The sequence below is a fragment of the Camelus dromedarius genome, unplaced genomic scaffold, assembly GCF_036321535.1.
Source record: "Camelus dromedarius isolate mCamDro1 unplaced genomic scaffold, mCamDro1.pat HAP1_SCAFFOLD_200, whole genome shotgun sequence".
NCBI classification, from domain to species: domain Eukaryota; kingdom Metazoa; phylum Chordata; class Mammalia; order Artiodactyla; family Camelidae; genus Camelus; species Camelus dromedarius.
The window spans coordinates 1,355,844-1,381,206 of NW_026989858.1; positions in this window are offsets into that span (position 1 = coordinate 1,355,844).

The window sequence follows — 25,363 nt, forward strand, 5'->3', positions numbered from 1 at the left end:
CTTTTTGTTGTTATGGTTGTTAAGGTGTGTTTAAAAAAATTGTTTAATTTCTCTTTTAGCAGGAGGCTGAAAGTAAATAAATATGTAAACAAACAGCACACTTAAATGCTTTTATACATTCTAAGCTGTTTAGTAGTTACTTAAATACCGAATTGAATATTAAAGTGATAACATTTTTAAATTATTTTTTAATTTTTTACAAAGATATAGATGATTTGAAATATGATATGTTTCAGGTGTACAATAGATGCTCCTTTTATAGTTACTGTAAACATTGGCTGTATTCCCTGTGTTGTAAGATACATCCCTGTAGCCTTACATTACATGTTGCAGTTTGTATAAGAAAGTTGGGTAACGCAGAGTCTGGGGCATGGCTGTGTCTGACCCAGGGTCACGCTCACCCTGCCTGTCAGAGCCCAGGCCCTCACTCCTGTCTGCAGGGCAGCGAGTGGAGGCAGCCCTCATCAGCGCTGGCACCACCCTCTGAGCGGCAGTGACAGCAGTGTCTGTGTGTGGACGTGCATAGTGTTTTTCCAGGAGCTTTACATGCATTTCTGCATTTAATAATTAAAGCCCTCCTGTGAGGAAGCGTTTTAAGATTTTAATGAATAATACATTTTATTTTGATATTGATAGACTTCAAACCTCCGGAAAATTTACAGAAGTAGTACAGTAAACGCTTAGATACAGTTCACCTTAAAGGGCACTATTTGTCCTTTTGTGTCTGGCTTATTTTAGCATAAAGTTTCAAGGTTCATCCATAATGTAGCCTGAGTCAGTACTTTATTCTTTTGGTTTCATAATATCCTTTTTCTTTTTTTTCGTTTTTGGTCTATTTAAAAATACTTTCATTGAAGTCTAGTCAGTTTATAATGTTGTGTCGGTTTCTTGTGTACAGCACAACAATTCAGTTAAATAGGAACATACCTGTATTCATTTTCATATTCTTTTAAACATAAGTTACTATAAGATATTAAATATATTCTCCTGTGCTATACAGTATAAACTTGCGGTTTATTCTATACATACTCAGTATCTGCAAATCTTGAACTATCAATATATTCCTACCCACACCCTCTCCCCTCTGGTAACCATAGTTTGGTTTCTATGTCTCTGTGTCTGTTTCTGTTTTGTAGATAAGTTTATCTTTTTGTGTCTTTGATTTTTGATTTTTTTTTTTAAGATTCCACATGTGAGCGATCTCATATGGTATTTTTCTTTCTCTTTCTGGCTTACTTTTCTTTGAATGACATTCTCCAGGTCCATTCATGTTGCTGAAAATGGCATTACTTTATTATTATTTTATGGCTGAATAGTAGTCTATTGGAGAAATATACTACAGTCTCTTTATCCAGTCATCTTTCAGTGGACATTTAGGTTGTTTCCATGTCTTGCTATTGTAAATAGTGCTGCTGTGAACATTGGGGTAAAAGTGTCTTTTTGAGTTAGGGTTCCTTCTGGATATATGTCCAGGAGTGGGATTGCTGGGTCATATGGGAGGTCAATTTTTTGTCTTTTGAGGAACCTCTATACAGTTTTCCACAATGGCTCCACCAAACTGCATTCCCACCACAGTGCAGGAGGGTTCCCAATTCTCCGTAGCCTCTCCAGCATTTACTGTCTGTGAACTTCTGAATGATGGCTATTCGGACTGGTGAGAGTTGAGTCTTGATTGCAGTTTTGATTTGCATTTCTCTGATAATGATATTGAGCATTTTTTTCATGTGCCTATTGGCCATTTGTATGTCTTCATTGGAGAAAAGTTTCTTTAGGACTTCTGCCCATTTTTGAATTGAATTGTTTGTTTTTCTTTCTTATTAAGTGTAAAAGCTGTTTACATATTCTGGGAATTAAGCCCTTGTCAGTTTCATTTATTGCAACTATTTTCTCTCATTCCATAGATTGTCTTTTTGTTTTGCTTTTTGTTTCCTTTTCTGTGCAAAAGCTTGTAAGTTTAATTAGATCCTACTTGTATTATTTTGCTTGAATTTCTATTGCTTGAGTAGACTGCTCTAGGAAAACATTGTTGAGATGTATGTCAGATGTTTTGCCTATGTTTTCTTCTAAGAGGTTTATAGTGTCTTGTCTACATGTTTAAGTCTTTAAGCCATTTTAATTTATTTTTGTGTATGCTGTGAGGGAGTGGCCTAACTTCATTGATTTACATTCAGCTGTCCACTTTTCCCTACACCATTTTCTGAAGAGGCTGTCTACTCCATTGTATGTTCTCACCTCCTTTGTCAAAGATTTAATGACCAAAAGTTTGTGGGACTATTCTTGGTAATTTTGTTTATCCGTTCATTGATGGATGGATATTGTTTGTAACCTTTGGCTACTCTGAATGATACTGCCATGAATATTGATGTGCAAGTTTTTGTGAGAATATATTTTCATTCTGTTGGCTGTACAGTTGGCCCGCCATTTCTGTAGTTTCCACTTCATGGATCCAGATGGCTGATTGTAAAGGGACTCGAACATCCTTGGATTATGGTATCCAGGGTGGGGGGTTCCTGAAACAAACCCCCCGAGGATACTGAGGGATGGCTCTATATGTAGGAGTGGAATTGCTGTGCCATATAATTCTAACCTTTTGAGGAAACACCAGGCTTTTCCAAAGAAGCTGCACCATTGCCCCTTTCCAATGGCTGCGTATTGAGGGTTCCCATTTCTCTGCCTCCTGACCGACACTTGTTATTTTCCATGTTTTGATTATAACCATTCTAGTGAGTCTAAAATCAGATATCATTTTGATGTTGATTTCGCTAGTGATGCTGAGCATCTTTTCATATGCTTATTGGCCAATTGTGTATCTATTTAAATACTTGGCATATTTAAAAATTAGGTCGAATTTCTTTGTATTGGTCAGTTGTAAGCATTTGTATTATATCCTGGATACTAGTCTCTTATTAGATATATGCTTTGCAAAATTTTTCTCCTATTCTGCAGATTGTCGTTTCACTTTAGTTTTTTTAAACATTAAAACAATTTCTTTCTAGGGGAGGTAATTAGATTTATTCATTTTATTTTTCTTGCTAAGCACGCACTCTATCACTTGAGCTACACCCTTCCCCTTCATTTCACTTTCTTGATGATGTCCTTTGTAACAAATGGTTTTAATTTTGATGAACTCAATTTTATCTTTCTTTTTTTTCACTTGTGCTCTTGGTATTGTATCTAGGAAGCCATAGCATATCCTTGAACCACAAAGATTTAAACTATGTCTTCTTTTAGAATGTTTATACATTTAGTTTTTACGTTTCCGTCTGTGATCCATTTTGAATTAATATTTTATTTGTTATATAAAATACGGGGGTCCAGATTCCAGATTCATTCTTTTGCCTTCAGATACCCAGGTGTCTCTGCACCATTTGTTGAATAGACTATTCTTTCAATGGAGTTTTGTTGGCACATTTCTGGAAAAATGACTGTAAATGTAAGTATCCCCCCTGGATTTTTTATTGTTTCTCATAGATTTATGCATCCAAACTTATGCCAGTACCATAATGACTTGAGTACTATAGATTTGTAGTAACCATTGAGTGAGTCCTCCAACTTTGCTCTTCTTTTTCAAGATTGTTTTGGCTGACCTGGGTCCCTTGCACTTCCATATGAATTTTGGCATCAGTTCTTCAATTTTTGCAAAGAAGTCAGCTGGAATTTTGATAGGGATTCCATTAAATTTGTAGATCACTTTCGGGAGTCTTAACATTTTTAACAATATTGTCTACCATTCCATGAACATGGGATGCCTTCCATATATGTAGATGTTTTAATATTTTTTTGGTGATACTTCAAAATGTTCAATGTGCAAATCTTGTAAAATTTTCTTAAATGTATCTCTCATTTTATTTTTAATGCTGTTGTAGTTGGAAAGGCTGAGCTTCCTAAGGGTGGGACTATATATCAATTTATTTATTTCTAGGATTCCTACACAGCAAATACCCTAGATTTATATTTGCTACATAAATCTATCCACAATTCTTCCCACCCCCGTGTCATAAGAAACCAAGACCCAGGTTAAGCTACCTGAACACTTATGTGGAAGTCAGAAGTGAGACCCTTGGGTGGGGCTTTGTGCAGATTATACTGAAAGCTTATTCATTATGGCTTCATCTTAATTTCTTTTAAACAATCCTTTCAGTGTATATAGTCAGATACATTAAGAAAATTCCCTTTCGATGTGTGGAGGAGCTAAGACTATAATTTTCAAATAATTTCTAGTGAGAGTGTTGTACTTGAAACTAATTTGCATCAATCTTTGAAGATTTATGTTTCAGGAGCTTTGACTATATAATACCTGTCTTTATTCAATAACTACAACTAAATGCTCAAACAACATGTAAGAGTTTGAGCAAACTGCCCCCGCCCCGTAGTGCTGGTTGGCTGCAGCTGTAACTGGAGTCAAGCCTTACCTATCCCAGTACGCTTGGGTGGATCTGCTCAAAGGGGTTCGTCCAATAGTTTGTCGGTAGTCTTTTGGACAAAGCCATAAAGCATTGATTTAAGGTTGCTGGAATGGAATCTATTTTATTAATATTAAGTAAGCACATATTGAGTGCTTACTGTATGTTGGGAATTGTCCCTCAGCCTCACATGAATATTATTCCGCTTAAAACCTCTCATATTTCCTTGTTATTCACACTTTACAGATAAGGAGTCTGAGTATTAGGTTTTCTCTCTTTTGGGGGGAGCTCATTATCAATGATGGGAAGTTGTAAGGAAAAAGATACTGATTCATCCAGAGAAAACATTTTTCTGAGAGTCAGCACTGAAGAGGTTGATCATTGTTTGAGTAAGACGAGCCCCGTGTTGTACGGAGTCAGCATCCCTGTCCTGGACACGGCACGTGTAGCACTGCGTGGTGGGTGAGGCGGCGCGGCCGCGCAGGGAACGCGGATGCCGGGCCGTTGGGCTGTGCTCAGGCCCGGTGGGGCTTTCTCCTAAGGGAAGTGGAACGTCATTGTCAGAATTTAAGTAGGGGAGATGGGTGCTCTCGTAGATCACTTTTGTCTTGTAGAATGCTTAGAAACATTTAGAAGGCTCGGCAGGAGGTGATGTGATAAGTCAGAGTAGGGTGGCTATGAGGTGTAGCAGTGTTCAATTTTCAAATGGTTTTCAGTCCCAGGTTTGTGGCTCAGTAGCCGTGTCACTTTGGATGACGCACTCAAGGAAGTGAAACAATTTATCTTATTACTTGAAGCAGTGATATACCGACTTCCCAGGACTTCTGTGGAGATCCAGTGAGATAACGTGTGCACAATGTGCAGCGTGGTCCCCAGCACACAGTCAGTGCTGAGGGAGTGCCAGTGAGAACTTTCTAGGTGAGGTGTGGGTGGTGTGACTCGTTGACTGAGGAAATTGGGCCCTGAAGGAGGGGTCCAGTCACATCTGTGAGTGATGGGACTGAGCTGGGAGAGGCAGAGGGTGGAGTTGGTGGTGCCCTTGAAACATCTAAGTGCAGTGCCACAATCACAGAGGAGGTCTAGGCCCGGGCTGTGCATTTTCCTATAATCTCAATCCCTGAGGACGCCAAGGTATTGATCATTGAACGTGAAGACATACTTACAGGACAAGTGAATAGTAGTATCATCTCTGTCATCAAAGCTCACGTCTCTTTATTCATCACTCACTTTGCTAATTGGGTACTTACAGAGCTCAATTCACCATCCTCACCTGGGCTCAGGCTCCACAGAAAAGATCTTGTGAGTCTCCCTCTTTTCCAGAAGAAAACACATTTAGCTGGTAGACTTCTCTACTTCGCCAGACTTAGAATTTTAGTTTGTTGATTTAATTCTGTTTTCTGTTGGCTGTCTCCTGACAGGAGAGACATTTTACCTCATGGTCAGGTTTCAATTAGCTGTTACTGAGAACTGCTGATCTGATCCATAGTGTATTTTTTCTATTAACTTTGTAGAGTACTTATCATTTTTCTGTCTTTCCCCTTTAATTTTGTTTCCTCTTCAATGTTCTATCCTATTTGGGGCCTTATTTTATTTTTTAATTCAAAAATGTCTGTTAGCAGTTAAGAAAACAAAAGCAAATAAAAAATGCACATGATAGCTAGATTTAGAATATATCTAGTGTGTTTTCTGTCTCGGCATTTGAGGGTTCTAGAAACTCTTGAAAACCTTCATTACATAAGTTCCTTAAAATGCTGATTAAGAAATAAGACCTTCCTTCCTCATCTTTCAAGCTGCACAGCTAATTGTCAAGAAAGTGAGGGGAAATCCTCAGAAGCCAAGTCAACCAGAAAGCAGGGATTCTGGGAGATACACGAGCCTTAGAAGCCCTGGGGGCCAGTTGGCTCCTGAACTGAGTTTCAGTTGCCTTGACAGGAGGGCAGGAGGTGAGCCCCAGGCCTCTCACACTGGGAGTTGGATGGCTGTTCTTATGTAAGGCCAAGCACATCCTGAGAATCCTGCTTTATAAAAGGGTGAATTAGAAAGAAAAGTAAAAAAGCATTCCTCAAGGCAAGGAAGTAAGGAAAGTCAATTTTTTTGGAAGCGGGGAAAAATAACATATCCAATGTAAGTATTTAGTTTAAATCTGTTCTGGCATAAGACTGACAACAAACTCCTGGCAGAAAATCACAGCTCCTCCCGGAAAGAGAAGTTGTGTTTTGAATGAATCAGTGGGCAGCCATTCCGAAAAAGCTCTCCAGAGTCTTCTGGATCAAGATACTGGACCCAAACACCTCCCTTCCATGGTCTCATTTAAATAACCAGAAAGGTTTTAAAGGAAAGAAGCCATAATCATAGTTCTATTTATTGACATTAATATATGCTAGGAATTCAGAGGTGACTATGGAGTTGTCACCTCTTTTATGGACCTTACTTTCTATTTGACATAGTTGGGGAACTTGGTGGAGGGTGGTGTTAGACTGTTGCAATTAGCCAGGACAGGAGATTAAGAAAGCAGTGAAGGGCGGGTGACATTTTTAGCTGAGGACAGTCCTGTTCAGTTGGTTTGTAATTGCAGGCTCGTTGAGTTGTCACTGGAGGGAATTGATCTTATTGAGTTTGGACTTAACTCAGGCCTCTTCAGAATGGACAAGTGAACCTGGAGAAAGACAGTCAAATCTGTGCAGACATTAAAGTCCACGTGAACGTGCTGTATCCCTGAGCCAAAGATAGGACAAGTAGGCAGCACTTCTTGAGGACAGAGGAGTGGTTTTTAAGGTTCTCCAAGAATGAAGCCCAGGGAACCGGGATGGCCAGTTGTCAAACTGTGACGTTGCTCTTTGGACGGTGTACCCACCGAGGTTATTGGCCGTTAATAGGTTTCCATTTCTCTTTAATGCATGACAGGTGATGAGGACGTGGGCATACAATTTTGACACCTTGTCAAAGTGACTGGGTACCTGCCTAGAAGGGCGGGCACAGCTACGGCTGCGCCATACATCTTGCCGCCCATCCCGTTCCCCGGCTCCGTGATCACGGCAGAGTGGTTCCTTGTTGAGCTGTCCGTCTCCTCTGTGACATCGTAACCCAACAAATTACCGGAGAGTATTAGCTTGGCTTTGTTCTTTTCCATCCTTCCCTTCAAATGATGATGACTGATAATGGACCCAGTTACGTTTGCAGATGATTTACACGTAGTGCTGTCAATACAAACCTTGTAATCCCCACTATGTGATCTAGAGAAGAAAGTTACATTCTTTCCAAATTGTTTTGATGCACTTATGTGGGAAAATGATGTACGTTTGAATATGTATTTCCTCTCTGAATCATCATGGCTACAGATGAATATTTGTAGACATGGAATGAGTTTACTGTATTTGAACTGTATGGTCTCCTAAATTCTCCCCAGCTTTTTAAAGTCATCACTGGAGTGCTACCTCCACAGTGTCCCAAAGCATCCACCACTGCCTGTTCTTCGGACACTGTGAGTTTCCAAGTTGGAGAAGGCTGCTGGCTGTTGAGGCATTCTCTGGCACATCTCTGGCTGGCTGATGTGAGCTTAGCACACAAGATTTGGCAGACAGTATCTAACCATGGTCACGTCCATTTCTGGAACACTCATTTAGGATTTTACACCTATGCTAGTGGCATACGTTATTTCATTTAGTTTTCAAAACAATCATAATTAGATTTTATCACCTGTATTAATAAGGAAACTGTCAAAGCGAGTGATGTGCAGACTTTGGACTGGAACACGTGTCTTTCTGATCCCTATCTCTGTTCCCTCCCCAGCCTATCCTTCCAAATGTCCAGGAGACTCTTCCTCAGTCTTGAGTTTCCCGCTGATGTTACCACTGTCTTTGTTTCTGGAGAGGAAAACAAGTCTAAACTTACTTTCCAGTTGGAAATGGAATGGAGAGTTAACGTTGGAAGCCGGGAGACTCTGTCCTGTGATGAAGCGGTCTCTGAGCCACTTCCATGGGGACGTCACGTCACTGTCTGGGCCCCTTGCACAGCCTGTGCACAGGTGATAAGCCAGATGTGCTGAGCAGTCCTACCGGACAGGGAAGTGCGTTGGAAATGAGTTTGGGTATTTGGTTTCATTACATATGTTCCTGAGGGCCTTGGCCTGGCACTTCAAATGGGACCACTCCCTGTCCCACAGACTCGTGCTCTGGGCCGTTGCAGACCTAACGTGGCCTCAGCCTGAGGCTCAGGGCCCGTGGTGATGAGGAGCATTTTAGTCCAGGGTCTGCCGGAGGCTCTGACACTTCTGGGCCATGGGAATTTGTCCAGGATGATAATAAATCCTCCCCGAGATTCAGATTTCCTTGCCTGTGAGCTGGGGTAGTAATAGTTTCTGAAATGATTGTAATGATTCAGTAACGGGCACAGCGTGTGCTGGCAGGTAGCTGGTGTTTAAGGAGCAGAAGTCGCAGTCACTCTGTCAGCCTCTCACTGTGTGCTCTGTGCTTTGAGAGGTTGTGTGTTTGGTGAAAGTCCCGCCCAAACCCTAGGGTGTAGATGAACTGTTGTTCCTTTACTTTCCCGTCCTTTTCCTCTTTCCCTTCTCTGTGTCCCATGTTTAGGTAGCAGATTCCTCTGTTTCAGGGAATACGGACCTTTCTATTAAAACGAGAGGCGGAACGCGGAAAGGTGGGGCCCAGAGGGGGTCTGGAGCATCCGCACAGCGCTGCTTCCCTGCATTTCTGTATCCGGTCCCATCAGTGCATGAAGTCAGCCTTCCTCTTCCTTCCTGTGTCGTTCGGTCTCTGTTTTAAGGGAAAATTTTTTACGGGTCTTTTTTCCATTACATGTTTCGTTCAGATGCTTGTTGCTTTTCTCCCTGTGCTTCAGCATTCCTAGGAGAGAATTCAGCAGTGCAGCATCCTCTCCGAGCTCTATGAGTTGATCGGCTTCCAACGCAAGTCCGCCTTCTTCAAGCGGGTGGCCCCCGTGCAGCGCGCGGCCCCCGGCATCCCGGAGCCTGGCGGGAAGGTCTTCTCCCGACTCCTTCTGCAGACGCTTCCTGGCTACAGTCTGTCGCTGGATCTGCAGGACTTCAGCAAAGGTTTTGGAAGTAAAACATTGCTTCAGTCCCATTAACCATGCCTGGTTTGGGCCCTGCTGTCCTGTCTCATCAGGGTGAATACTGATTCGTTTAGAATAGGGCTCAGCAGACTTTTTCTGTCAAGGGCTTGGGAGTAAATATTTCAGGGTCTGCAAACCTCCTGATCTCTGGTGCAGCTGCTCAGCTCTGCTGTTCAGACGCCAGAGCATCCGGACATTCCACACACCCACAGAACTTTATTAACAGCGGTGTCTGGGGCTGGATTCAGTGTATGAACTGCAGTTTGTCCCCACAGCCTCCTCAATATTGACGCCTGCACCAGAGCATGCATTTGTGACAATGGGTGAACCTGCACTGACACGTCATCATCACCCAGAGCCCAAACTTAACACTAGGATTTACACTTGGTGGTGTGCACTCTGTGGGTTTGGACAGATGTGCAATGACATGTATCCACCGTCACAGCATCATACAGAGTAGTCTGTCTTAGTGACCTTAAAATGCTCCGTGCTGCACCTCATTCATTGCTCCTTCCCCTCTAGCCTCTGACAGCCACTGATCTTTTAGTCTCTGTGGTTTTCCCTTTCCCAGAACACCATACAGTTGGAATCAGACAGTTGCGGAAACTTCCCAGATTGGCTTTTTCCCTTAGTAATATGCATTTAAGGTTCCTCCATGTCTTTCCATGCCTTGATAACTCATTTCATTTTAGCACCAAATAATAGTCCATTTTCTGGCTGGACCACAGTTAATCCATTCACCTACTGAAGAACAGCTTAGTTGTTTCTGAGTTCTGGTGATTATGAATAAAGCTGCTATTAACATCTGTATGCAGTTTTGTGTGTGGACATAAGTTTCCATTTCGTCGAGTAAACACCAAGGAGCACAGTTGCCGGATCATGTGTTAGGAGTACGTTTAGTTTTGTAAAAAATTGCCAGACCGTCTTCCAAAGTATCTGGGCCATTTTACATTCCCACCAGCAATGCATGAGAATTCCTTATGCTCCACATCCTCACCAGCATTTGGTGCTGTCAGTGTTCTGAGTTTTGGCAGTTCTGACAGGTGTGCAGTGGTACCTCGCTGTTTCAGTCTGCATCCCCTTGATGACAGATGCTGTGGAGCATCTTTCCATAGACTTCTTTGGCATCTAGATTTTTTCTTTGATGAGATCTGTGTCAGGAATTTTGCTCATTTTTTAATCAGGTTGTTCATCCTTCTTGTTGAGTTTAAAGAGATTTTGGTATATTCTGGATATCAGCCCTTTATCAATGTGTCCCTGTCCTTCACCTGCAGCACCGGAGTTGTCCTTTGGGTCTCAGTGGAGTGTCAGCTCTTCAAAGAGGTTCCCTGTCTTCCCTCAGCCTAAATACTGTCCTTGTATTTTTCACTTTCATTGACTCATTTTGTTCTTTTTAAATAGCATTTCCCATAATTTGTAAGTATATTAAAAATAAGGGCAATGATTGAACACCACCTCCCCCACCAGGCTGTGTGCCCTGTGAGAGCAGAGGCCCTGTCCCCACTCACCATTTCCCATGACAGCACATGGCACATGTCCATGTAAAAGTGTGTAACGTGGGGCCAAACCTGATGAGCAGCTATGATGACATGTATTGGCTACCATTTATTGAGTAGACTTTGTTTCTGATGTAAATTATTAAATCACATGAATTAAACTTGTTTGTTTTGAAAAATAAAACAAAGCCCACCTCCATTTGATTGGTACTTTCTACTTAGCCTTCTGACACAGGAGGGGATGTTCACAATCATTTTCTGGAGGAGGTTGGGGAGGTAAAGTAAGAGAGTGAGATCAAATAAAGTAAAAATGATAACTATCAGTTGGCTTTATTTTCACTAAGACATAAAAGTTACTTTAAACCCTATCTCAGCTGTTGTTCTGTTGTTTTAAACATTTCTCATAGACTTAAATGGAAGCCCACTAAACCCTGAAAGGGAAATTGTGTGCTCAAGTCCTGAAAATTGTTTATGTCTATTTCTTGAAATGCACATTTTCCCTGCTGGTTAAAGAAATTCGAGGCGGGAACACAGCCGTGCGCTGTGTGTCTGCCGGCTTCACGGGCTGCTCACTGTCATTTTCATTTTCTTGTGTTGCAGTTTATGAAGGTTTTCCCATGAGATATATTGCTCAGCCTTTTCCTGAATGAAGGATTGAATTTTCCACAGGAAATCTTATGAAAGAGAGTGACAAGGCACATGGGTTTCCCAAAAAGGAATACTTGATGTAATAAACTCTCACTATGGTGAACCTTTTTTAATACAAGCCAGTTGAAAATTTTATCACTAGGTCATAGGCCACAAATCTGTCTTAAGAATAAAAAGATTCAAATTTTATAGAAGAAGCAGTTTGAATCAAGTAGAAATTATGATTTGTACACTAGTTGGTGTTAGAAATTATACTCAGTCTTATCATAATTGCCTGTGGTAGGAACTGGATTATTATTTATTTATTAAAAAAAAATCCACTAGGTGCTATTTGCCCCATTCTTGATGCAGCAGTGCTGAGGTTAGTTAAGTTGGGCCATTTAGGATTGTTAGCTAGGTTTTCCGGACATTGATTTCAGCCTCTTTATCTTTTTTACAATCTCTTCTTTTGTATCGGCCTTTGGTCTTTTGACAACGTGGAAATACTCCACGGATCTGCCTTTCCCTTTTTTCCTGTCTTTGTGGGAAAAGATTTCTGAAAGACAAACTACTAGGATATTAAGGATTTTGTGTGGGGTAAGTTTGTTCAGTTCTAAGGATTTCAATTAATACGCATTAATACTTGCTATTCAGCTAATGACAGTAAAATTATAAACTAACTTAAGTATACATGAGTAAGTATAGTACAATAAGCCAATCACCCAGATTAAGGAATTCACAAACTTTTCCATATTTCCTTTATTCAGACCTTTGTTCTTTTATTTGTCCTTTGTTGAAGTATTTGACAGCAAATCCAAGAAGACATGTCATTTTACCCTATGTGCTCAAGTAGGCATGTCTGAAAAATGAGGGCCTTTTTTTGATCAGGATTTTCCATTTGACCCATGTGCTCATTAAGTACCAGCTTTATCATGCATCTCACTAGGCATTAGGGATCCTTGGGGCAATGAGACAGTCCTGGCTCCCAAGGAAGTAAGGGCTGATGGAAGAAACCAACACAGGAGCTTGGGTGCCTCACTTAAGGTCCCTACTGGATGACACCAATTGGACAAAATTTGTGCACAATACAGTAGGATTCACAGAAGGGACTGGTCAGACTTGTAGGGCAGGCCGTGAGAGAGGCGGTCAGCAGGGCTACAAGAGGAGGACTCATTTGATCAGAATCTGAAATCCTTTCTGCCAACCTTTCTACCAAGCCCCCAAGGCCATCACAAACAACCCTGTGCTGTAACTGTTTTTGATTCCAGTTACCACAACTCCTTCAGGAAGGATTTTAAGGTGGAAAATATTTAAAATCCGTAATTGTTGCCAGAAGGGACATAGAACAAGGAACATGTAAACAACACAAATGTCCATCAGCACATGACTGGATAAAGACGAGGTGATACATATATACAATGGAATACTACTCAGCCATAAAAGATGCCATTTGCAGCAACATGGATGGACCTGAAGACTGTCATTCTAAGTGAAGTGGGGTGGAAAGAGAAAGAAAAATGCCATATGACTTCATTTATGGGGAATCTAAAATTAATAGCAATAATAATAAGACCACAAATGAACTAAATATTGTTTTGATTTCTTGAATATATGCAAGCACATCTGACCATCCTTTGTGATTGGATTACCATATTCTGTTTATTCTTTTGTAGATGTCCTTATTCCTCTGGTAACTAATTTTAAAAATCTAAAGCTCTAATCTGTTCTTATGAAACAATAATTAGTACATATATGTAAACTAAAAAATGCAGTATGCTCTATACATGTATTTACATGCAATATGTGTATGTGAAGTTGAACTGTAAAAATTCTACCTGATAAAACTGAAAAAGGAAAAAAATAAAAAATTTATTTTAAAAAAACACCCCTCTTTAGATATTAAAACGTTCATTTCTGAGATTCTGTGAAAGACAGCATGGAAGTAGGTTTTTAAGATTTTCTCCTTGCTCCTCGGTGAGCAGCCTGGGCTGCACAGCTTGACCGCCACAGGCCCCCAGGACTTGCCGGCTTGCTCCTCACTTGTTGGGAGGAAGATTAGCTGCTTCAGGAATATTTATGTTCTTAGAAGTTGCTGAAAACCCCACAGAGCTTCTGTTTACATGGAGTGTATCTGTCAATATACCCCATTATAGAAATTAGAACAGAAAATTTAAACCCAAGAACTGACAAGCACACGCTGCCCCAGCACGTGTTCAAAGTAGTGCTGCCACGGTGGCGTGTGTTGGTTCTAGAAAAAATGCACCATACAGTCAAGAATGAGGGTGAACCCACAGATCTCATCTCAGCAATGCTATGAAGAGGTGGGACCCAAAGCCCCTAAAACAGTGCTGAAGTCCCCAGAAGTCCCAGAACACACAGAGCCATGGGACCAAGAATCCAGTGTCTCATGGATCATCAGCTGTGGAGACCGAGTCCTGGGTCAGGAGGAGCAGAATTAGGGATAGAAGGCACACAGTCCTATTGACAGCAAAGCTTTAAAGGTTTTGAATTGACTGAAAGTTTGGCAAAGATTTGCATTTAGACTACTACATTTCCTCTCCTGGAGACGTTAGAAGGAAAACACTGATTAATAGAGGATGATTGTAATGGATTAATTATGATACTGATGACATGGGCTGTGAACACTAACCCTGCACTCAGTGTAGACTAAGCCTTTTATGTACACACTTCATTAGGTCTCCACACCCCTGCAACGTGGCATTAAGCACTCATACAACCATGAAACCAGTGACTATAAAACAGTCACAAGCCTTCCTCTCCAGCATGAGGTAGCAAAACCAGTAAGGTTTTCAATGACAAAAGCCAAAATCATATATTTTGGGGAAAGAAAGCAAATGAAACACTGAAGAACAATAAACCAAAAGAGCAGATGGAATGGAAAATTTTATTGAAGAAAGCAATGATTGATTCAATTAAAACAGCTAATGTCCCTGGTATAATTGAACCATCAATCCAAATTTTTGGAAAAGTGGGTTGTGAAATTACTGTTTCATTTAATATTGGAATTCTTATTTGGACCAATTTAATATGCACCACTGGTGTGAGGTTAGATATTTAGGTAAATAACAATATTCCTATTTTTTAAGTTAACAGGAAACATAACACAGGACTCCAGATTTAGGGAGAGAATGCAAAAAACTACTATCATACTCCATCCAGTAAGGACAAGTGTCCCTGGGTCACCAAAGCAATGAGAATTTGCACAAAGAAAACACAGTTCCAATTGTGACAAATACGAGACCGTGAGCCATGAGTTACGAGAACAAGCAACTGTTTAAATGCCATGGGCAAATTTTTCTTATCATCTTGAAAACATGACTGATGTTCTAGGTAAGAAAAATAATTGTTTTACTAGCAAATCCAACTGACACGGGAGTTTTTCCAAGTGAGAAGGTGATTCCAAAAAGTGCAGTAAAATGAGTAAAGATGATCTACGCAGTGACGGAGATGGTCTTAGACTAACCAGCACCACGATTCCCGGTTTTACACTTGCTCTCTGCTCATCACCTCTGACACAAGAACTCATCAAATGATTGTTTTTTCTTTAGGGAAAAAAAGATAAATAAAATCTAAATACAAGATGTGGTATGTAAAGCGGTAATGAAGTTTTCAAACCTTATAATGCAGCCAGTGTAATGTAGCACTTATTCGGGCACTAGAATTTTTTAATTTATTTCTTTTATTCCCTATTTCTATCCTAAAGGAGACACTTAAAGTTTTCTACTTTATTCAACGTATCTTGTGAGGGTTGTGATATACACTGGTATGGCAGTTTTAAGAGATTCAAAATCGCCTCTTTGGTTGTGGTCAGGAAAGACAAGGCTCCCTCACAGCTGCGACGGAGAAGGAATCCCCGGAGTCAGCCTCCGGGCAGCTTCCGAACCGCATCTGCTTGCACTTGGCACAGGACACCATAAGCAAGTGTAACTCTGACAAGGAGATTTCCCCAGGGACTTGGGAGGTGCTCTAACATTCTGAAGCCACTTGTTTCCCAGTTAGGTGAGGGTTGGAAAAATAGTTTATTAGAAGTGACTCCCTTTGTATGTGCCTTTTGTCCTGAGTGGTCACTAATTAGCATAGAATATAAAATACCCCATAATATAAGAATTTAGGCAAAACATCTTTCCATCTACCTGTCTATTTGTTTATCATATTTATAGTTAGGTTACATTTACTATGACGTTCACTTCCAGGCACCAGAAAGAAAGGTTACAAAATATTTATTGTCAATAGGGGGGACTGGGTCTAAGGATTAAAAACCACTCCTGCTAACAATAAAAACCATATAATAATTTTAATCTCAGTTGCATCAGACCTTCCAGAATTACTCCTTCAATTTCACTGTTAAAACAGTAATGGAATCTCTGTTCTTCCAAGACTTGGGCCTGATCGCCACCCTTCCAGACATCTGTCTGTGGGTCCCTACTTGTCCTCGAGGCCCCCGAACACACCTTATGGGGTGAACTTTCTTCAGTGTCCCTACTGTAGGGGGAACCAGGAAGTCCCAGGCACTATCCAGGATTCACACCTACCTGCAAAAATCAAAGTCATGTGACTGAAACGGGACAACCCAGGTGGAGTTATAGGACTGAAAGCTCACCAAAAAACAGGTTTGGGGGCCTAACACAAGCCCTCCAGCTCCTAAAATGAAGAAGGACAGGGAGTCCCAATTAGCCACGAGACTGGGGGGCTTCATTACTCCATGAATAAATGATTTGTTCCAGTGCCACCTTTAGACAGGGAACCCCAGAACCCAAACTTGGAAGCACCCCGTCCCCTCCCCTCTGAACAAATATTCTCTCAAGACACGTAGTGAGAGATGGGAGCCCCGATGAGCTCTGGAATAAGATGCAATCTGAAAGACTGCTGGTAACAAATGGTGTGGAGCTCGGGCAGCCCCCAGGGCCACCAGCCCTTCTGGTACCCACACTTCCATCCACAACAGTTTCTTCAGGACCCTTATGCACACATAACCATCAAACAAAAATGATTGCTTAGACATATTTTAAGAGAAATAACATGAGAATGCCAAATTCAAGACAAGTCAGAATCAAGACCCCAGAGTATTTACTGAATGAGATCTCACGTGTGCTCCACAGTGAGCTTTAAACCCTTAGGACACAGTCATGGAACAGTAGGCATTTTCTTCCTTTCCTCCAAGTTGGCTTTACTGCAAAACTCAAACACAGGAAGACTCTGGATCCCACCTCTACTACTTACACAAAGGGCTCATCTCACCATTTGGAGTGGGATCAGCGATGGTGCGGCCGGCTTCAATGTGCGCACTGCCGTGCCCAGCTCCCCGAGGAGCAGAGCTCCCCCAACGGGCACTGCAGTGCCTGCAAGAATCAGGTGTCTGATGAGTGAGCCTGGGGCGGGCAAGACAGGAAGCAAGCACCGCTTCCTCACACTCTGCAGGTGATCTCTGTGTCATCTTGAATAAATACAGTCAGCATTAAAGATGTTTGGCAAGAGGGTAAAAGTTAAGGCCTCCCCAAATCTCCTCGCATTCCTTTAGTGGGAGTCCTGTTAGAACACATGGTGACAAGAGACGCTGGCTTTACATGCGCACGTTGCCCTCAGGGCTGCAGGTGAGGCCACGGTGCTGCCTCCTCCCCACCTCCTGCCCTCGTCCCCCAGACCTCACAGGGGCCGCTGACTCATTTCTCTGACTTTCTCTCCTTGGTATTGCTGCTCTTCCAGCTTTTAAGAGCTCATAAGAACCTCACCAGAAAATCTTTAACAATGAAAGCAAATCAAATGAAATCAACCACAGAAACACACTGCCTTCATCATTACTTTACATTTTAGGAAGAAATTCTTGAAGACGACTCCCTGACCTGAAGGGATGAATGGAGGAGAAAAGAAAAGAAGACAAGCATTTTTGGCCCACAAAAAATGAAAGGTAACCAGATGGTGGCTAGTTTTCATTGCACCTCTCAGCCCGCCCCAATTTCACATGCCCCTCCCAACTCAACTCATCAGAAATCGACTGAAGGAGACGGCTTTGCAAATTTATTGGAAGCCAAAGAAATCGCTCCAGAAACAGTCTCCCAAACCCAGCGAGAACACTGTAAACTGACCAGTGCCAGGATCTGAATACTAAAACACACAGATTCAAACTCCGACACCCTCCCTGGTGGGTGTACTTACCGTGAAGGTGTTGCCGTGAAATTTGTCAGCATCCAACATATAAAAATGAATGGGACACCAGTTTTCAACATCACAGTCCCTCTGAAACAACTGGTAGTCAATTAGCGTTTGTCGGCAGCAAAAGTCGATTTTCTCCCCTGCACGTGGAGATCAACACACAGAAGAGACTGATGATCCCCGCTGCGAGTGTAGCTAAGTGTGTCTAAGCAAACTGGCTCCATCAGCCTCCTGATGAGCAGGGGAGTGTGTGAGCCGCGGGGCTCTGCAGACTAATGGCCAGGCATTGAGGGCGCTTCCTTACTTTGGGGAGAAAAACGCGGAAGCAGCACTCGCTGTAAATAAATTCTAATTAAAATTTCAGGTGCAGTTACTGCAGCATAACCCAGGCCAATAGATGAGGCTCCCTCCGTGCTGTCCAGTCATGTGAGCCAGGCTCATTATTGTACCTGTGTGTTTGGTTTAGCAAGTGAATCATGTCTGTTTTCTGGAAGTTAAATGAGGGTGGAAAACCTTCCAAACATGTTCATTTATTTGCTGTGGAATTTGTTTAATACTCTTAAGAACATTTACAATGACAACCTTCTTAAATAAGCATCTTTGCCCGAGAGACATTTCCAGGCACATGTGCCAAAACCTAGGACAACCCAGAAGCAAAATCAAATCCGTTTCAGCTGCACAGCACCACAGAATGCGTCCAGTTTGCGAGTCAACGATTTTTTTCTCCATACCCTTTTACACTTCTGCCCAAATTAATCAGCCTCTGCTTCTCTTGTATAGTGAGTATCGTATGACTCATCTTCTCTGCCTGTAAAATGGAAATGGGAGATAGTTCTACCCAATAAAATGTCATAGAACTAACCACCAAAATTATATATATTAAAAAAAAAAAAGCCAGGGCTTTATGCTGTCCAGGGATATGAATCATTTATTTAATGTGTCAATTGTTACAAGAATAAAATTTTCTAAATGTAAAACCTCCTCAGAAATCTTCAAGTACTTTTCAAGAAAAATATCACAGAAAATTTCTGAAAAGTATTTAAAGGAAAACCATTTTTAACTGAATCATATTCTAGGCACACTGAATAAATTCTCTTTAGAGAACTCCTACTTTTTTTTTAAATAAATGACCTATAAAAATACACCCAGCATTAATCAGTAAATCTTCATTCCTTATTTTTAAAATTCTTAAGGCATGCTATTTTTCTTAAATCAAATGAGGAGGTATTCTCAAGCCAATGGACAACGGAATTACCTAAGAGGACATTATAAACCAGCAAGAGCAACTAGCACTTTGCCAAGCATTCTGCCTGAGAGTCACTCATACCATCTCATTTTGACCTGACCACTTGGAGGTGAGCTCCATCAGCCCATTTAACACATGAAGAAACTGAGGCTGTAGGTGGTCATGTTTCCAGTACTTGATGGAACCAGGATCCAAACCCCGATCTTTGTCTATAGAGCCTGCGCCTTTACCAGATCACACTTAACATTTCTCACTCTTCAAATGCACTCAGTCCCCGAGGTAACACACCTTCCTTGCGTTTCTGAGAATTTTAGGAAGTACTGAATTACAAGGACTAAGAAGTCATTTGTGTGGGCCAATTTTTTATTTTCTGATTTTCCTGAATCAGCTCAGGCTGAATTCATACTACTTACGAGGAGAAGTCCTGAGGCAGATGAGAGAGGGGAAGATAAGACAGACATAAACAATTTCAAGAGATCCAATTCATCAAGGAAGCAAAGTATTAAATAAACCACTTCAGCTACACGCTTGTCAATAAACCTTGGTGTCTCTGTCTCAGCCTGAAGGAGGGTAAGCCCTCCAACCCATCTGCCTTCCAGCCACTTACCCTGGATGATCTTGGTTCCCTCACCTGTGACACGTGTGTTCTCCAGGGAATCTTTGTAGAGATTAAATGATAAAAATATATGCAAAGGGGATACTTATTTGTTAGACAGTAGGCACTAAACAAATAATAAAATTATTTTATTTCATGAAAATGGGAGGTAGGTCTCCCAATTAAACATTCCTAATAGAATCCAAACAAGGACTTTAATTTATCTGCCAGAAATTGTAAAATAACTTTTCTTTTTTAAAGGCTGTATCCATTCTCCCTACTTTTTACCAATCCTGGCTGTTATCCTGAAAATCTATTCCCAGAACTTGGCATCCATCTCCCATGTTTAAATCCTTAAAGTTTGAAATTATGATGAAGCTTGGGCACATAAAGATTCACACCATAATTCACAGAATAAACAAAGACCACAGGAACAGGGCCACTTCCAGACCCCATGTGCTCAGGACAGTCTCCAAACTTCATAAAATCAGATGCATGCTGTTTGAACAGAAAGAAAATTGAATGTGATCAAGGAGGCTGACATAGAGCACTGGCCGGCTCACGAGACGACTCCTTCACCCCTCATCTGACTTAAGTCATCTAACAGTTATCAGTTGACCTCTAACTAAAAGTAAAACAGGGGTAGGGTTGGAAAGTAACATTTTTCCTACAATATATACATATTGTCAACTAAAAATTGGCACTTGTCATCTGCCTCTGATTTGATTAAGTCATGAGCCGCTGCAGCTGCTGACCTTGAACACCCTCTGAAAGTAGTTCAGGGTGGAGATCAGGAATGGGGTGCTCTGTGCTCTGGGAAAATGGGCAGAAAATCTTTCAGATAGTTAGACATTTTCAGGAAATTTTATGAGCCCAAATTCTTGCATCTCCTCCTATCTAGAAAAGCACTAAAATCATTAACAGAGACACCTGTTCCTCGAATAGCAGCAGCCTCTGACTTAACGTATACTTGAGTGCACGTCAGCATTCAATGAAATCTCATATAATGCTGAACTCCCCCTCAACTTCAGAGCAGTTCCTCCGAGCTCTCTGAGATGCTGACACCTGGGCTCTGGTCCTCATTTTGCCCCAGATAAAACTTAACCCACAATTCTCACGTTGTGTGTTTTAACGACAGTACCACAAAAATTAAGCTTACATACTTGGACTCATAGTAAACTTTCAGTATCAAACATTTCTTGACTTAAATTACTTTTTAAAAGTAAATAATTATTCCATTTTTGAAATATAGCATCTTTAAATATAAAGTAACAGATATTTGTGAATCTTAGGAAAATATATTCTGGAAAAATTTTTAGCTAATTAATAAAAAAGCTATTGTGTGGAGTTATAGAAATTCAGAAGTGGAAAAGAATAGTATTGTAACTCAACTTCTTGTTTTAATTGCAGAGATCCCGAGGCCTCAATAGACACATAAATTTGCCTGATTTTATACACTGTCCTTTAACAGAAAGCCTAGAACTTAGATCCTGGTCTTTGAGAAACCAAGACTTGCTCTGCTTGTGCAGGGCTGAATCTGATGAAATTGGGTGGTGAGAAATAACCAGAATGCGGGGGGCTGGGCGAGGCAGTGGAGGAAAGGAGGGTCTCACCTGGTCGTGGGTGAGAAATAGGCTCCCACAGTGCTGGTGTGATGGGCATCCCCCAAGTGCCTGAAAACTACTATTTAGCACACCTGCCACCGAAACGCACACAAGCTGTTTAACTAGAAGGCTGACCAGGAGGCTTTCTCAGTGACACAAGGAGCTATTTTCATGTGAACTCTACAACTACAGGAAGAGAAAGAATAGAAAGCTGATATTAATTATTAATAATTTACACCAATAGCCAAGGAATTTCCAGGAGAAATATAAAGACTTGTTGGAAGTTTCATTATGTGAACTTACTGCCAATTCAGTTGTCTTAAAAGTTGTTCTATAAATTATATTGTCTTTGCTGTTAAAAATCACATTTGAAAGAAATAATGTTTCTTAACGGTGTTTCTGGAATTTTCTTCTATTTCCTAACACCAAATCTCAGAGCTTTAAAGAAATGGAGGGTTGGAATTTTGTCCACTCTTCTCTAGGCAATTTGTTGTTCCTTCAAAGAACAAGGGGGGAATCACACAGAAAAGCATTTGAGCATCAGGCTGCTTACATTTCCTCTGGAAGTCTTGGAAAATAACGTGGAAATGAACAGCAGGACAGCAACCTGGCGGGAGGGTCACTGGCTAGAAGGTGAGAACAAATGTGTTCTCCAACGTGCTCTGGTAGCCACTAGTTTAAATGAACCGAGCAATTGTTCAAGCATACACGCACCTCTACGTGAAAATCTCAACCGTTACCAACCGCTCAGTGCAGCCCAAAGCAATGGGCGGACTGCAGAGGCCCCCGGCGGCTCATCGTGGTGTCTTACACCATGTGCAGGATGATCGGTTCTTCCCCGCGCACTCCATCCCCTCCCCTCGAGGGTGAAGGCTGGTCCTGAGTTGAGCTTACCTCATAGCAAGCTGTCTCTCAGCCCTCTGTCTAAAGCAAGATAAAAGCAGGAAAGCTACCTGGGACTTTACAGAACCATCCCAAAAGGGAACTGAAGCACCTTTCTTCCCTCCTCTCTGCTGCCTGGAATGTGGACCTGATGGTTGATCCTCAGGCAGCCACTTTGGGCCATCAGGTTGATGGGCTGAAGATAACAGGCATCTTGTTCTCTGACCCAGGGGCCATCATGCAAACCAGCCCTGGGCTACCGATTGCTTGACTTCTTTATGTAAGAGGGAAATACAATTTTAGCATGTTTAAGCCACGGCTGTTATCTGGGGAACTAGGTGTTGTGCATTGCCATGGTAAGACCTAATAATAAAGTTCAATATTCACCAAAAACTCTTTACCAAATAGTTAATAAATGATAAAGAGATCTTGATTTTTGTTTTAATGCTATGAAATGTAAATCAAGTTACAGCATATGCCAGTAAAACAAGACACTGTGGAGATAAACAAAACAGAGTTTGTATAACAGAGACCCAAAGCATCCTCCTCTCTAAGGCACAGAAGGATAGCAGTGACTCTACGTGCCAAGGCTGGAGTCACATGGGCTCCCTGTTTTCCTTGTCTTGGGTTATGTTTTGTTTCCAGCCTTGGGAAAAATGGATAAGACTGCTGGTCAAATCATTTCAGGAGCAGCTTCCATCGTGTAGAACCCCAGTCTCTTCCTTTCCTCTGCCTCCTGGAATGTTCTGACACAATATCAGTCCAGCCTTCTAAATTGAGCAAATGGGGCTCAATCAATCTGCTTTTAGACAGAGTTAAAAATAGACATTAAAAAGCATAACTAGGAAATCTTATCTTCCAGAGGTCATTGCACAGATGAAATAGGAGAATATCTGTGAATCACTCTGTAAACACTAAGTACAATACAAACAATATTAGTACTGATTCTATGTTAGATTCATCAATAAAGGAATACAGAACCCTTTCTTACCAGAAGGAAAAGGTGCTTTGTAATTTTCTGTCACTTTAATTCTTCAAAAGTTTCTATAAAATTGATGTCTTTAAAAAAATCAATGCACATTAGGGACTAATTTTAAATCCTTCACATCCCCCGGTTTAACACATATCAAGAATGTTACTATTTCTAGATATTTTATTTAGGAAATCCTTTGGTATACATGTGGCACAGAGCACGGCAAATTGTCAGTATCACTCAGGATAGGAAAACCATGTCGGATACCCGAACTTGAGGACATGAAGAAGATGCCTGACATGTCCCACTGACCTTTCAAGCTATTCTTTTTCAAACACTTGTTTCTTCTTGGTCCAGAACAGACACGCATTTGTTGATGTGAGACCCTTTAAGTGAAAAGGTCAACCCATCATTGCCACTTTAGAGACTGAAATCTTACCCTCCTCATCCATGTGGACATAGAATCCTTACTTTTTCCGAACATAAAAAATGACAATTGATGACATCTCAGGATGCTCCAATGCAGAGGTCCTCTGCTGCAGTGAGGAGGAAAGAGTCGTGTGCTTCAAGATGTACTTACTGTATTTAGCTCACTTGGCAAGACACGGCAACTTGTCTAAGCTAAAGCTTAAAAGTGGCGAATAGAGACAACATCCATGGCAAAGGGCATTCGGAGGCTAATTCCTTGGCCTCACTTCATCGCTTCTCAAGAGCCGTGGGCAATACCTTGACAAAGGCAGCAACGTGGTACCCAAGTCTTCAAAAAGCTGCACCTCCACTAGTTGACAGTAAAGCAAGTGTCATCTGGCTCAACAGATCTCCCTGTGTCTCTACAGTGTATGGCTACATTTTCTTAATTTTCTCGGTTGGGGGACACTCCATTTTTGAAAATCCCCCTCCCTGCAGTAGAAGTTCTTAGTTTCCCAATCAAAATGCAGGTTTGAAGGGGGGATAACAGAGCTGATAAAACATATATCACTATTTATTCCTTGATATATTATTGGCACATGGACTAAAAATCTTTGGGTCAGTTGGACATCAAGATCATATCTAATTTACACAATTGTCAACTGTCATTTTACTACCAGCTCCTGAAACAGTCACGTGGTCACTAGTTTTTTTTTTTCCTTCCCTTGACACTGGATTTGATGATTTCTAACAAGACACAATAGATTTTTGTAAAGAAATCTGCTTCACCTTTTGTTTTTAAACTAAATTTGTGTACCTGACCCTGACTTCACTCTAACATTCACAAAAAGCTATCCAAGGACACCCACTTTTGACATCATCTCTAGATGTCTCGAATAGACTGCTGAGCTGATTCTTCCAGATCATTAAAATATATATGCACATTATGCTGTGGTCCTCTTCAATTTGTGGTGTTTTCAGTAATCATTACCTCTTTGGATACTTTATTACACATTTAACATTTCTTTATCCAATTCAGTTACATTAGTATATAAGATTTCAAAAGAACTGGTTTCTCAAAATGATGATATTTAACATCTATGGCCTTTTCTTAATCAAGTAATTCTATAAGGCTGTCAAGGACAGCAGTGGAAGTTGTGTGTGGTGATTGCTGCTTCAGAGTCTCCGGTCCTGCCCCATGATCTTGCAGGTGTTTACGCATCCTTGTGAATGTCAACACATCAGTCTATTAGGAGCTGAAATTAAACTACCTGGATGTTAATTTTTCTTTTAAAAACAATAAACTCAATTTCCCCTACTAATTCTTTATTGTTTCTCATACTGAGGCTCACCACTTTTCCTAATATATATGTTTGGTGGGGAGGGGGCACAGCCCTGAAAGCCTGCAGACAGCACCCACTCTATAAGATTAGCCAGAGGTGGCCGTGGATGTTGTGTGACTTCAGCCACTGAGCACGAGCACCTGCTATCCCTCCAACTGTTCTGCCTCCATTGCTGACAGTCCTGAAGGTCACTGCCTCTTGTAAAATTCTACAACATTACACTTCATATATTTTTAAAAGGTATCAAATTGTGAAAGTCGTCTATTGATTGTGTAAAATGGGGGGTACTTGCCTTTGCTCATTTCAGTCTAAACTAAGTCCAGAAGGACACACACACACACACACACACACACACACACACACACACACACACTCAGTTCTGAGTGCCCCCAAAGAAAAGTTTGAAAGTCTTCGGGACAGTGGTGACACTCAAACCTTTGGAATTTTGAGCTCTGTGAAAGTATCACTTATTCAGAAATTAAGCATTATAGTTCTAGACCAACAGAATCAGTGTCCTCCACAAGTTA